Here is a 13,529-nt window from a genome sequence, read left to right as displayed (position 1 = left end):
GCCTTGCTGTTTGCTGCCTGGGTATATATAGCCCAGCTCTCTCTACAGAAAGGGACTGGCAACTGGCGGCTCTCAAGCCTTAAAGGACTGCTAGTGTCTCACTGTTTTATAATTTCACTGTTAGTTTCTTGTGTTATCTATCTGTATATAATTTAGTGGTTCATTTCTTCTATTGTATATCTAGCTTTTTAATATATTTATATATAATTACTAGCAATATGGTTTTCTCTCTCTAGAGAACCCTGTCCAACACATAGGGTAAGACCAAGAACCGACTTTTAGTTTGCTACTCACTAGCTTTTGAAGACCCCAGTCACTTCCCTGATGGATACAGAACATTGTCTTTGTGAGCTAGTTTGTTCCAATTGATCTTGAGGTCTCTCAGAGCTATGTTCCTGATCCCCCATATTTAGGACACGCTCCCTCAAGGGGTTTTGTTATACCTAAGACATTTTCATAACTATGCCTCCTGGATGCACTATTATATTCATGAACATATTTGTAGTATATGCTAATATGTATATAGAACTATTCTCTGGCAAACCTATATTTATTCATGGGGCTAGTCCCATTCTCCTTCCCACAACTGCTCAGATTTTGTGGTTTTTCTATCTATCTATTTATCTCTCTAGCTATCCTTGTATGTTATTGTTATTATTGGAGTATTTATCTCTGTTGCCTTTAATGCTTGTAGTCTACTGAGAAAGGATAGTGTTTTGATGTTCCAAATGTTTCCTCATTTTCTGGGTTACATGACACAAACCAATAGAAGAAGAGAAAAGAAAAAAATTTAACCCAAGTAATAACACCAACAATAAAACCTATTTAGTCTTTTTTTTTTTTTGGAGAACTTTCTTTTATTCTTGCAGTTTTATACCAGGAATTCAACATTTAATAATCCATTTTCCACAATGAACCCTTAAATTGTACACTGACATCCTTTAACTCCTTAACTTATTTACCACTCTCCTTCAAGTCTGAAGAAAATTATTAATTCATTGAGTTCCACAGACAGCACAGTCCCACTGAGATGACATTGAGCCTGAACTCCTCCACTCATATCAGAATTAAGAACAGCCAGTATCAAACTGGCCCGAAACCTGATTGTGTTCTTGGCTCAGGATATCTATAGTAAATTTGTGAAGTCACACTAAAACAGAAAAATTAAGTAAGGGATGTATGTATTATAAAATTTTTTTCACAGTACAGTAAAAATTAACATTGAAAGTTTACCAAATTTTAACCATATAATCGGTGTTTTAGCCAATTAAAAAATTTTAAATGCTTGATTAACTGTGACTCAATTGCAAATAACTTCATGTAGGATCTTTTTTTTTCTTTTAAAGTTTGCCCAGCCTTTTAAAATGTTTACAGAATTAATATAACTTTTAAAACATCAAAATATGCTTGCTGTACATATTGCACTTTTCTGCTAGAACTGGGCTAGAGTCTTCCCTGGCAAGACACCAAAACTATTGAATAAAATATACTTTTAAATCAATAGGTACTTGATTATTTTCCCTGAAATCATCAACATCATTACCAAAATCTTCCAGGATTTTGTAAGATTTGATTCCTTAAATACAGCTTTAAAATTAAGTTAAAGAGGGAAAAAAGCCCTCAGATGTTTGACTTTTATTGTCCTTGTTCTGGTCCTTCAGTGACCAAAGAGGATTTAAAACAAATTGTGTTCATGTTTCCTGACTTAATAAAAAGCTACAAATCCAAATTTTAAAATTATATTATTCAACTTAAAAATTATACTAATCAAAGAGCTATAAATCTTGATATGTCTATGTCTGTCTATCTGCAGGTTCCTTAGAAACTTTCAAAATTTTTATAATTAAGAGGTTTTAATCAATGATGCAGTAAAATCAAACCAGGTAAGGAAAATTATTTTGCAAAAATAAATCACTTCCCAAAGTGCTTGACAGAAACCAACTATTCATTTTCATTTGTGTTCCATTGAAGACATTACTGAAATCTGTCCAATGGTTTATTTCCAAGTGGTCCACTATGAAAATCTTCGGAATGTTCTAAGACTGGCTGTAGCTAGAGTTCTGACTTCCATTTGGACCCTGCTCTCCTTCACTGTTTGGAGGTGGTTTTGGTTTGGGCATCTTACTAAGAATAGTTGCCATCTCTTTTCTCTCATCAAAATTCTTCCACTGTTCATAGAGTTTTAAAATGACCCTGATTATTTCCAAAATCTTTTCCATGTCCACAGAAAGCTCAGCAAACCATTGTCTGGCATCTTTCTGCTGTACAACACAGGCCACATGTAGGCAAGCTAAAGCTATCATGAAAGGAGGGTACAGTAGGCAAAGCTCCGTTCGATAGGTATCATTCACTATCCTCCATGCCAGGGGAAGCAACATGTCTTCTTGGCCCATGTCCTGCACATACTGGAGCAAAGGTCTATAAGGATGATACACTATCAAGCAACAATCCATTAGTTCTAAAAGATAAAATTCACATTCTAATACATGATTCATCCTATAAGGAAACTCCTTTGGAAAGGCATATGAAAATCTAGTTTTTAATACAGAAGTAGCAGCAGCAATCAACCTTGTATTTGAGACTACTCCAAATTCCTCTACTTTGGATGCCAAAAACACACAAGTAGGAGCCATTAATACGGGATCTATACTTTTCAGAGAATACCTGGCATAGAATCTCTTGAAATAGACTGTAGCAGTGGCAATAACTTGCTGTCTTAATTTAAGATGTTCAACTAATGCCTGAATAACATTTGTAAAAAATATTTGTAGTTTCCAATACTCTTCTTCTGAGAGAAATTTTAAGTCCTTTTGGCGCTCCTTCAGAAGGTCTTGTTTATCCAAAATCCATTGCAAATAGTGGGAGCTCTGCCAAAAGTTCCCTGCCATGGAACACAGCTTGTCCTGATGAAGAAGCACCAGCCGGCGGAGCGACCCGCGGAGCGACCATAGACCCAGCCCGCTCGGTACCCGAGCTCCGTGACTGCAACCAGCTCCACTCCGCTCCGCGGCGGCAACCCCAATTTAGTCTTTTGGTTAAGAATTACTCAGACTTCCCCACTCCTAGGCTAACCCTTGAAAGAAAAAGAATGAGATAAAAGACCATAGGGAGGAAGAAAGGAGAGTGAGAGGCAAGGGAATAAAGAAAGAAGGTGGCAGGGTTGTGTGAACAATTAATGTGGACCTTCTTTGATGTGTATTAAAAATAATATTGACTGGTTTTTTCAATACTCACCAAAAATTATTTATATCAATCAAGAAAACCTCACTACTCTGGAATCAATTATGACATATAGCAACCCTTTGGACAGAGTATAGAACTGCCCCTGTGGGTTTCCAAGGCTGTAAATCGTTACAGGAGTAGAAAATCTCATATTTCTCTTGGGGAGTGGGGGTGGGGTGGGGGGAGTTTCGAACTTCTGATCTTGCAGTTAGAAGTCCAACTCATAATCTACTTCACCAACAGGGCTCCTCCTTTCATCATTAATCTAGACTGTTTGACCTTCTTGGCTTACTGGGTTTTATTTTCTCGCTTTGGAAGATATGGTACCAAAATACACACCATTTCCTAGCCCCCCAAAAAATCAAAAGTAAGCACAAAAAAAAAAAAAGGAAAAACTAGCAACCCAATCCAAACCAACTAACCTATTTAGCCATATAGATAAAGGATACTAGTAGCCAACCTCTGTGTTGGGGGCAATAGGGATGGATGGGGACTGTGGTTAACAGGCACATGTCAGCTCATCCACAGGGGACATTCAAATTCTAGCTCCAGACTGTTGTTGCCTTGGGGAAATGCAAGGATTTTAAGGCCTGATTTTCTGTTTGTAACTGAGATGCTGAGAATATAAAATTCGATGTGAAATCGTCAACTTTTCAAATATTGGATCACATTAGTTAAAACCACTTTTCAGGCTGCTCATCATCATACTAGCACATCATTAGGCTAAAATCATATCAAAGACATCTGGTTTGTCCCCTGTGCCCTTTAAGGACAACTGAAACATAAGGACGGGAATGTGACATTCATTCTTCCTCTAGACCCTCACCCTTTGCCTCCATTGGCTGGCGTTCATAGAAGAGGCAGACGGTTTTGTTCAACTTCAGCATAATCAGAGTCCTGAGAGTTAAACACAATACATATATAATTTCATACTAGTCGTTTTAATATTAGCCCAAACAAAACCAACAAAAACCCAACCCGTTGCTGTTATGTTGGTTCTGGCTCCCGAGGACCCCCTAGGTGCCAGGGAGAAACTACACATCACAGGTTTCTCAAGCCTGTGGGCTTCTAGAAGCAGGCCATTATTTATTTCTTCTGAGGGGTGCAACTGCCCACCACTTGATACGTTGAGTTCTTAACCATTTGTGCCACCCAGGGTCTCCCAGTCTTCGTATGTGACCCCCAAATTCCTTGACAGGCTACCTATAGGAAGGTAGAGTCTATGCCCTTTCCCCTTAAATTGGGATGTTTCATGACCTCTGTGACCAATAGATTATGGAGAAGATGACACTGTGACATCTAGTTTGGGCAACACCCTTCCCTCCCCCAAAGTGCTTCACAGCTTCTGAAAAATCCCTTCAAAGTCTTCTTCTTGAGTGCTCACCCTCAGAATGTCCAGCCTCCACGTGCTACCTCTCAGAACACTTCTCTGCACCCGGACACTATGCTGAAAGAAGCCTGAGCCACCTGGAAAGGCCACGTGGAGACACTCCAACCAACAACCCAGCTAAGCACCCAGCTAATGGCCAGCTTCAGCTGCCAGCCCTCTGAGTGCACGTGTACGCACTGGAGTCACCAGAGGCCCCTGCCCCAGTTCCCATGTGACTGCCAACTCATGGGAGACTCCAAGCACGACCCAGTGGCCTCCCAGAAACCACAGGATGATGGTCCTTGTTTGAAGCCACTGCGTTTGGCCGAGGGGGCGTTTCTTGCCCAGCCACAGGGATGAGAACCTGCATCTCAACAACATGCAGGTGTGTGAGGGGGCCGTCTCTTGAGCAAGGCAGCCTCCCTTCTTGTCAACTCCTGGGGATTTTTGTTGTTCTTGCCACTGCTGCCCCAATTCCCCAGGAGCTAGAGGAAGGCAGGCAGCAGGCCTCAGGTGGCCAGGAGGCAGGAGCCTCTGTGGGATGCAGTTACAATGGGAGATATAACCTTAAAGGCAGGAGCCTGACTTTACCTTTGTCTCCTGGAGATTTGGGGTGCAGAACACCTGTCAAATCCCATCTTCTGTCCAACCCTGATCATATGTCTGTCTTATGTTTGCACACAGGACGCAGACTTGTGAGCACCCAAAGAACAGGGTCTGGCGCCAAAAAACCAGCGCCAAAAGGAACTGATGTTTCTCCAGCAATGGGGAGGGGTGGGATGAGAGGAAGAAAGGAGTACAAATCACTGGATGAAAACAAGGTGGGGAAAGGAAGGAGGAAAGGGAGAGAGTGAAGGAGGGAGACTGGGAGGCTGAAGGGAAAAGGCAGGGAAGGAAAGGAGAAAGGTGGGGGTGGGGAGAGAAGAGCGAAGAAGAAATGGAGGAGTGCGGGAGGGAAGATGGAAGGTGAAGGCAGGCAGGAAGACGTGAGCAAAGGGAGGGAAGGAAGAAAAGAGAAAGAGAAGGGCAAGAAGAAGAAAGGAAGGTAGGGAAGAAAGGAAGAAAACGAGAAACCTAATGTCAATGGCACCCTCTATGTTTTTATTTCCTGTTTTTCTGAGGTAGCCTCTTCAGCAGAAGCAAATGGGCTGAATCGCCTCAAACTCCACCTAGGTAGAAAGCACGGGTTTCATTTCGCCAGGGCCTGTGAAAATGTTTGAACTGAGCAGCATTAACACGGAGACAGCGATTACCCCACGTGGCTGTTGCACTCTGATGATACCAAGGCAATGGGAATGGGGGCTCATTATTTCACCAGGTGACAAAAAAAATTGTATTTTGACGTTTCACCCTGAACGTGGGGAAGGGGGGCGTGGGGGAGGAATCAGGGGCCCTTTGTGGAGTCTCCTCTTGCCATTGTGATGCCCCTTGGCCTGCCAACAACCTGAGGTCCTGCACTTTGCCAGTGAGGGGCTTGGCTGCAGGCCCTAGCCCAGCATTTCTTGTCAGATTTACTGTGACAAGTGATGGGAGAAAAGCAAGATGCTGTTAACAGCGCATCCGTTCAGACCCTGCTATTTAGAAATTTGGATTTATATTTTGTCAGAGAGAAGTAGCACTGATGTTAATCTTTGCACTACCCTTGGAAAAAAAGCATTCATAATCTTAAAACAATAATCCATAGCATTTGTGGAGCTCTGAGAACCAAGGGATGGTCAGAAGCATTTTTAGACAGATGTCTCATTTCATCTTCAAAGCAACCCAGTGAGGAATAAGAAAAGTTGGCTTATGACTTCCCTTTTGGAAAGTGAGTCTTTGGAAGCACAGAGAGGTCCAAGGTCACATAGTCAATAAGTTAGAGAGCCTGGATTTGAACCTGAGCGGTCTGCTGCCAGAGGTACATTTTTTGCTTGTGTTTATTAAGGCAACTTGCAGCCCTGGCAAGGATTCAGATAGAATTGAGGATCATTTTTTTAAACAATTTATTAGGGGCTCATACAACTCTTATCACAGTTCATACATATACATACATCAATTGTATAAAGCACATCTGTGCAGTCTTTGCCCTAATCATTTTTTTTCTCCACTTTTCTTTTCTTGCATTTTAATACGGACTCATACAACTCTTATCACAATCCACCCATATTCATACTTCAATTGTATAAAGCACATCCATACATTCCCTACCCCAATCATTCTCAAAGCATTTGCTCTCCACTTAAGCCCTTTGCATCAGGTCCTCTTTTTTTCCCCCTCCCACCCCTTCCCCTCTCCCTCATGTGCCCTTGGTAATTTATACATCGTTATTTTGTCATATCTTGCCCTATCCGGGGTCTCCCTTCCCCGGTTCTCTGCTGTCCCTCTCCCAGGGAAGAGGTCACATGTGGATCCTTGTAATCAGTTCCCCCTTTCCAACCCACTCACCCTCCACTCTCCCAGCATCGCCCCTCACACCCTTGGTCCTGAAGGTATCGTCCACCCTGGATTCCCTGTACATCCAGCCCTCATATGTACCAGTATACAGCCTCTGCCCTATCCAGCCCTAACAGTGCTTCTCTCTATCCTTGTGGAGCCCTGGTGATGGGCTGGGCTGCTAAGTAGTAGGTTAAACAGGCTTTCCCCTCCTGTGAAAAGTTACACTCTCGGGAAACTCACGGGTTGCTCTGAATCAAGGTCAACTCAATGGCAGTGAGTTTGGCTTTTTAATGTCTCTCCCTGTTGTTGTTGTTGTTGTTGTTGTTGTTAGTTTGCCATCCAGTTGGTTCTGGTCCATGGCAAACCTATTCACAGCAGAATGTAACAATAACAGCTCCTCCTCCATCCACCCAAGTGTTCCTATGCTCAGTCCTCTTGTTGTAGTCACTGTGTCAATCCAGCTCTTCAAGGGCCTTCACCCTTTTTTCACAGCCCTTCCATTTTTCTAAGCATGATGCCTCTCCAGGGACTGGTCTCCACTGACAACATGTCCAAAGTCTCACCATCCTTACTTCTAATGGGAATTCTGGCCGTACTTCCAAGACAGATTTTGTTTGTTCTTTTGGCAGTCCATGGTACTGTCAATATTCTTTGCCAGTACCATGGTTCAAATTCATAGTTTACCTGGGTCTTCTTCACTCAATGGCAAGCTTTTCACATGCAGATGAGGCAAATGAAAATACCATGGTTTGGATCAGGTGCACTTCCTGCTTAAAGTAACATCCTAACTTTTCAACATTCTAAAGAGCTCTTATGCAGCAGATCTACCCAGTGCAATGTATTTTTTCATCTCTTGACTGCTGCTTCCAGGAGCATTGCTTGTGGATCCAGACAAGACAAAATCCCTGACAACTTCAAGTTTTTCTCGATTTATCATCATGTTACCTATTGGTTCAGTTGTGAGGACTTTGGTTTTCTTTGTGTTGAGTTGTATCCCACATTGAAGTCTGCAATCCTTGATCTTCACCAGCAAGTGCTTCAAGTCCCCCATCCTTGTCAGCAAGCCAAACTGTGTCGTCTGCATATAGCAGGTTGTTAATAATATTTCCTCCAAATCTGATTCTGTGTTCTTCTTCATATAATTTGGCTTCTCTGATTATTTGCTCACCATACAGATTGAAAAAGTATAATAAGTGGGTGTAACCTGGATGCACACCTTTCTTGATTCTTAAACCATGCAATCTACCCTTGTTCTATTTTTGCTACTGCTTCTTAATCCATGTACAAGTTTCACATGAGCAAGACAAAGTGTTCTGGAATTCCCTTCTCAAAACTATCCATGTTTTGTTATGATCCACACAGTCAGATACCTTGGGTGTTAATAAAACATAAGTAAACATCTTTGGGGTATTCACTGCTTTCAGGCAAGATCCATCTGATATCTGATATCCTTTGTTCCACATCCTCTTCTGAATCTGGCTTAAATCTCTGGGAAACCAAACTCACTGCCTTGTAGTTGATGACAACTCATCCTGACCCTATAGTATAGGGTAGAACTAACTGCCCCTGTGAGTTTCTGAGACTGTAACTCATTATGGGAGTAGAAAACCTTGCCTTTCTCCCACGGAGTGACTGGTGGTTTTGAACTGCTGACCTTGGGGTTTGCAATCCAACCTGTAACCACTGTGCCACGATGGCTCTTGAATGCTGAATATGGTAACTTTCTGTCAATGAATTAATGCAACTGTTGTTGTATTAGCTTCAGTGCAATTTGACTCATATGTGATGCCAATGATAGGGGTACATAATTCGACCATTCCGTTTGTCTCCCTTCTTTGGTATGTATACACATATGGATCTCTTCCAGTCCGTTAGCCAAGTAGCTGTATTCCAAATTTCCTGACATAGATGAGTGAGTGCTGCCAGTGCTTTATCGGCTTGTGGAAACATTTCAATAGATATCCCAGCAATTCCTGGCATCTTGTTTTGGGCTAGTGCTTTCCATGCATCTTGGATTTCTTCTTTCCTGACCATTGGTTCTTGCTCATATGTTACCTCCTGAAATGGTTGAATGTTGGTCTATTCTTTTTGATACAGTGACTCCATATTGTTTCCATCTTCCTCAGATGTTTCCTTCATCATTCAATATTTTTCCCATAGAATTTTTTAATATTGCACCTCGAGACTTGACATTTTTCTTCAGTTCTTTCAGTTTAAGATATGCTGAATATGATCTGTTTTGGTTTTCTAACTCTAGGCCTTTGCACATTTTGTGATAATATTTTACTTTGTATTCTCGAGTTGTCCTTTGAAATTTTCTTTTTAGCTCTTTACTTCATCATTTCTTCCATTTGCCTTAGCGACTCTCTGATTAAGAGTAAGTTTCAGAGTCTCTTCTGACATGCACTTGTATCTTTTCTTTACTTTTTTTTTAAAATGACACTGTGCTTTATTCAGAGATGTTCTCAAAATTTGGTGGGTTATTATCAAGGTTGTATATTGACTCTCGTGTACTTGTTTGCATTTTCTTTAACTTCAACTTGAGCTCACATATGAACAATTGCTGATCTGTTCCACAATCAGCCCCTGGACTGGTTTCAGTTGCTGATATTGAGCTTCTTTTATTGTTTCTTCCCACAGGTGTAGTCAATTTGATTTCTGTGTATTCCATCTGGAGAAGTCCACATTTATGGTCACCTTTTTTGTTGTTGATCATATGTTTGAAGAAATCATTAATCATGCAAAATTCTAACATACAATCAAGATAAATTGGTAATTATTGGTGATTGGAGTGCAAATGTAGGAATCAAAGAGGAAAGAACAGAAGTTGGAAAACATAGTATATGCTATCAGCAATTTATTGGTCTTGCAAACTCTGTCATGCGATCTCCAGCTTGGTTTCTATCACCAAGACCATATTTTTCAACTACTGATCCTTCCTCTTTGTTTTCAACTTTTGCATTCCAATAGCATTTTGATAGCAAGTCTGACAAATTTGGGACTGAATATGGTGGTAGAATTATTCAATTTCTGTGTCACCAGCTTTGGGTGGTTGGTGCATAAATTTGAACAATAGTTGTATTGATTGGTTCTCCTTGAAGGGGGCTACATAGCATCCTATCAAAGATAGCATTGTACATTAAAATAGATCTTAAAATGTCCTTTTGATGATGAATGCAATGTTGTTTCTCTTGATTGTGTCATTTCCAGCAGAGTAAACCATAAGATTTTCTGTTTCAAAATGGTCAATATCAGTCCATTTCCGCTAACTAATGCTTACAATATCAATCTTTATGTATTCCATTTCATTTTTAATGACTTCCAATGTCCCTAGATTCATATTTCATACATCCCAAGTTTCAATTATTAATGACGATTTGAACTGTTTCTCCTCATTTTGAGTTGTGCCCCATCAGCAAATGAAGGTCCTGATAGCTATACTCGATTTGCATCATTATGGTCGACTTGCCTATGAAAAGCCAGCTCTTCCTCTTCCTCAGCCGTATTTTGAATACTTTCCAAGTTGAAGAGCTCATCATCTGGCACACGTTCTGACAATGTTCTTCTGTTGTTCATGGGGGGTCTAGTAACTGACAGTGTTGCTGCTATCCATAGGGTTTTCAATGGCTCATTCTTCCCATGCGGGCAGCCAATTCCTTCTTCATTGTCTGTTCTTTGTCTGGAAGCTCTTTGGGTGACCCTGCTGGTATATGAAATGCCAATCACATAGCTCCCAGTATCACACAAAACAAAAGTCACCACAGTACCACAAAATGCCAGACAAGTGATGGACCTCTATTCTTAGTGAGACGTGGCCTGGTGGGAGGAGGGGCCCTTAGTTGGTTCTGATCCACTTACTGGAACAAATACTGTTAGTTCTTATTTTGTAAATGTGAAATGCATAAAAGAGACCCCCCAAAATATCCTCCAATTCAGACTTTCTGCCTTTTAAAAGAGGATAACTCACTCTGATTCAAAGTAATTGAGGTGTTTGGTTTTCCCCTCCCTCTGAGGCTACAGAGACTAGACTAATCACAGCTGAGGTGGAGCGACTGAAATGACTTAAAGCACCTGCTAGACTGGCTGTCAGAAGCAGCTACAGTCAACAGCTACAGACTGACAGAGCTGCTCAGCCAAGAGCTGAGGGTTCTCAACTCCCACTTCTACTGATGGGCACAGCCAGTGGCCTCTGGGAGTTGACTGGAACCCAGCAGCCAGCTGTGAGGAGCAAGCTAATTCATCTCAGCCTGGCCCAGGTCATCAAGTCACTGAAGGAGTATTGGGAAAGAGGGAAGAAATTTGGGATCCCACATTTGGCCACAGACAAAAGTTGTTCTGTGTTTAGACAGTAGTTCTGGGCCTGAGTTTGGGGCAGGTGTGATGAAGGAAAGTGGGCTCCCTCCCTGCATCTGGGAACAGATGGTGGGGCTGCCCTGGAAATAGCAGGCCAGTCAGGTGGAGCAAAAAAGGCTTGGACTCTAAAGCCCTGGCAGGGCAACTGAAGCTACCTCGACTGTTTTTTCTTAACCCAATGGCTCCCGCTACCCTCACCACCCCCAACTAGGTAAAAGGGAAGAAAGATGCATTTTCTTTACAGAGGCAACTTTCTAGAAAGGAGACCAGCCCACCAGCTGTGAAAGGTCCCCTTAAACCATTTTACTTTGAGCAGGAGGAAGAAATGTTGAGATTCCCAGAGCCACGTGGAATTGTGGATCCTCTAGTTTAGGTTCCAGTGATGCCAGATCGATTTTTCTAGAGAAAGTCAAAATTCCTGTTTTCTTAAAAAGCTCCTGATTTTTTCAAAGGCGATTCAATAACATTGGATAGAAGCCAGGTAGGCCAAAGAGCCCTGGTGGCACAGTGGGTTATGTGTTGGGCAGCTAACTAGAAGGTCAGTAGTTTGAAACCACCAGTCACACTGGGGAGCGGGGTGTGGGGGATAGGGTGGGGGTTGTGCAGAGATGAGACTTTCTAGTCCATATAGAATTTCAGCCTCGGAAACCCACAGAGGCAGTTCTGCTCGGTCTTACAGGGTCACGGTGAGTTGGAATCTTCTAGATGGCAGTGAATAAGCAGGCCAACCAGAGTCCACACAGGTCCTCATTTGGCTATGGGAGTCCCCAGTCTGTGACCCTCACAGAATCGACCTTTGTGTATCGATGTTAAAAGTGAGATCCAGAGAGGGGAGTGCCTGTCCCCTTGAGGAGCAACGAGTTGACTTTCCAGTCTCCAATCTGTAGCAGACACTCCCGGTGCTCCTTCTCTTCACTCCCAAATTCCTGATTCCGTGTACTCGCCTCAGTCACCAAGGGCCAGCTCTGAAGATCACTTTGCTGGTGCTGGCTGAATGTGCTGAGGAACATATGCCCCTGGGAACAGCCCTGACCAGGCCCCTCACTCCTTGGATGGCTAAACTCTGAGAGGCGTGTGCTACACCCTACCACTGGAGACTTCCTAAGTGATTAAGCAGCAGGTTCCCAGGTTTGTAATTGGATTCACAATCTACCCCACATCATTACCTGCATGCTCAGAGTTTCCTAAATAAGCTCATTGCCTTTAAGTCTTTGGCCAGGGTCTGCTTCAGTGAGAACCCAAACTAAGCCCAGGTCTGAATCGTTATGTGTCCTTCCTGCCATCCATTTGATGCCAACTCATGGCAACTCTATAGGATGGGGTAGAACTGCACCTGTGAGTTTCTGAGACTGGAACTTTTTTTTTTTAAACATTTTATTAGGGGCTCATACAACTCTTATTACAATCCATACATATACATACATCAATTGTATAAAGCATATCCGTACATTCTTTGCCCTAATCACTCTCAAAGCATTTGCTCTCCACTTAAGCCCTTTGCATCAGGTCCTCTTTTTTTTAACCTCCCTCCCCGCTCCCCACTCCATCATGAGCCTTTGATAATCCACAGATTGTTATTTTGTCATATCTTGCCCTATCCGGAGCCTCCCTCCCCCCCTTCTCTGCCGTCTGTCTCCCAGGGAGGAGGTTACATGTGGATCCTTGTAATCTGTTCCCCGTTTCCAACCCACTCACGCTCTACTCTCACAGTATCGCCCCTCACACTCCTGGTCCTGTAGGTATCATCCACCCTGGATTCCCTATGCCTCCAGCTCCTATATGTACCAGTGTACAACCTCTGCCCTATCCAGTCCTGCAAGGTAGAATACGGAACATGGTAGTTGTGGGGAGGAAGCATCCAGGATCTAGGGAAAGCTGTGTTTTTCATCAGTACTACATCGCACCCTGACTGACCCATCTCCTCTCCTAAACCCCTTTGTGAGGGGATCTCCAGTGGCCAGCAAATGGGCTTTGGGTCTCCACTCTGCACTTCCCCCTTCATTCACTATTTATATATATATATTACCATATATATACCATATATATGGTATATATATATTTTTTGCATAATACCTTATACCTGGTCCCTTTGGCACCATGTGATCGCACAGGCTGTTGTGCTTCTTCCATGTGGGCTTTTTTGCTTCTGAGCTAGATGGCCGCTTGTTCA

At 42.5% G+C, this 13,529-nt stretch overlaps 1 pseudogene; it reads right to left on the bottom strand.

Annotated features, from left to right (window-relative positions):
- Positions 1-850: 850 nt before the first annotated feature.
- Positions 851-2,949, bottom strand: LOC142436308 (cyclin-C pseudogene; annotated as a pseudogene).
- Between the last annotated feature and the right edge of the window lie 10,580 nt (positions 2,950-13,529).

The sequence above is a fragment of the Tenrec ecaudatus genome, unplaced genomic scaffold, assembly GCF_050624435.1.
Source record: "Tenrec ecaudatus isolate mTenEca1 unplaced genomic scaffold, mTenEca1.hap1 Scaffold_212, whole genome shotgun sequence".
Taxonomy (NCBI): Eukaryota; Metazoa; Chordata; class Mammalia; order Afrosoricida; family Tenrecidae; genus Tenrec; species Tenrec ecaudatus.
The sequence above is the reverse complement of the archived record's forward strand: the minus strand, read 5'-3'. Positions and strand labels throughout refer to the sequence as shown.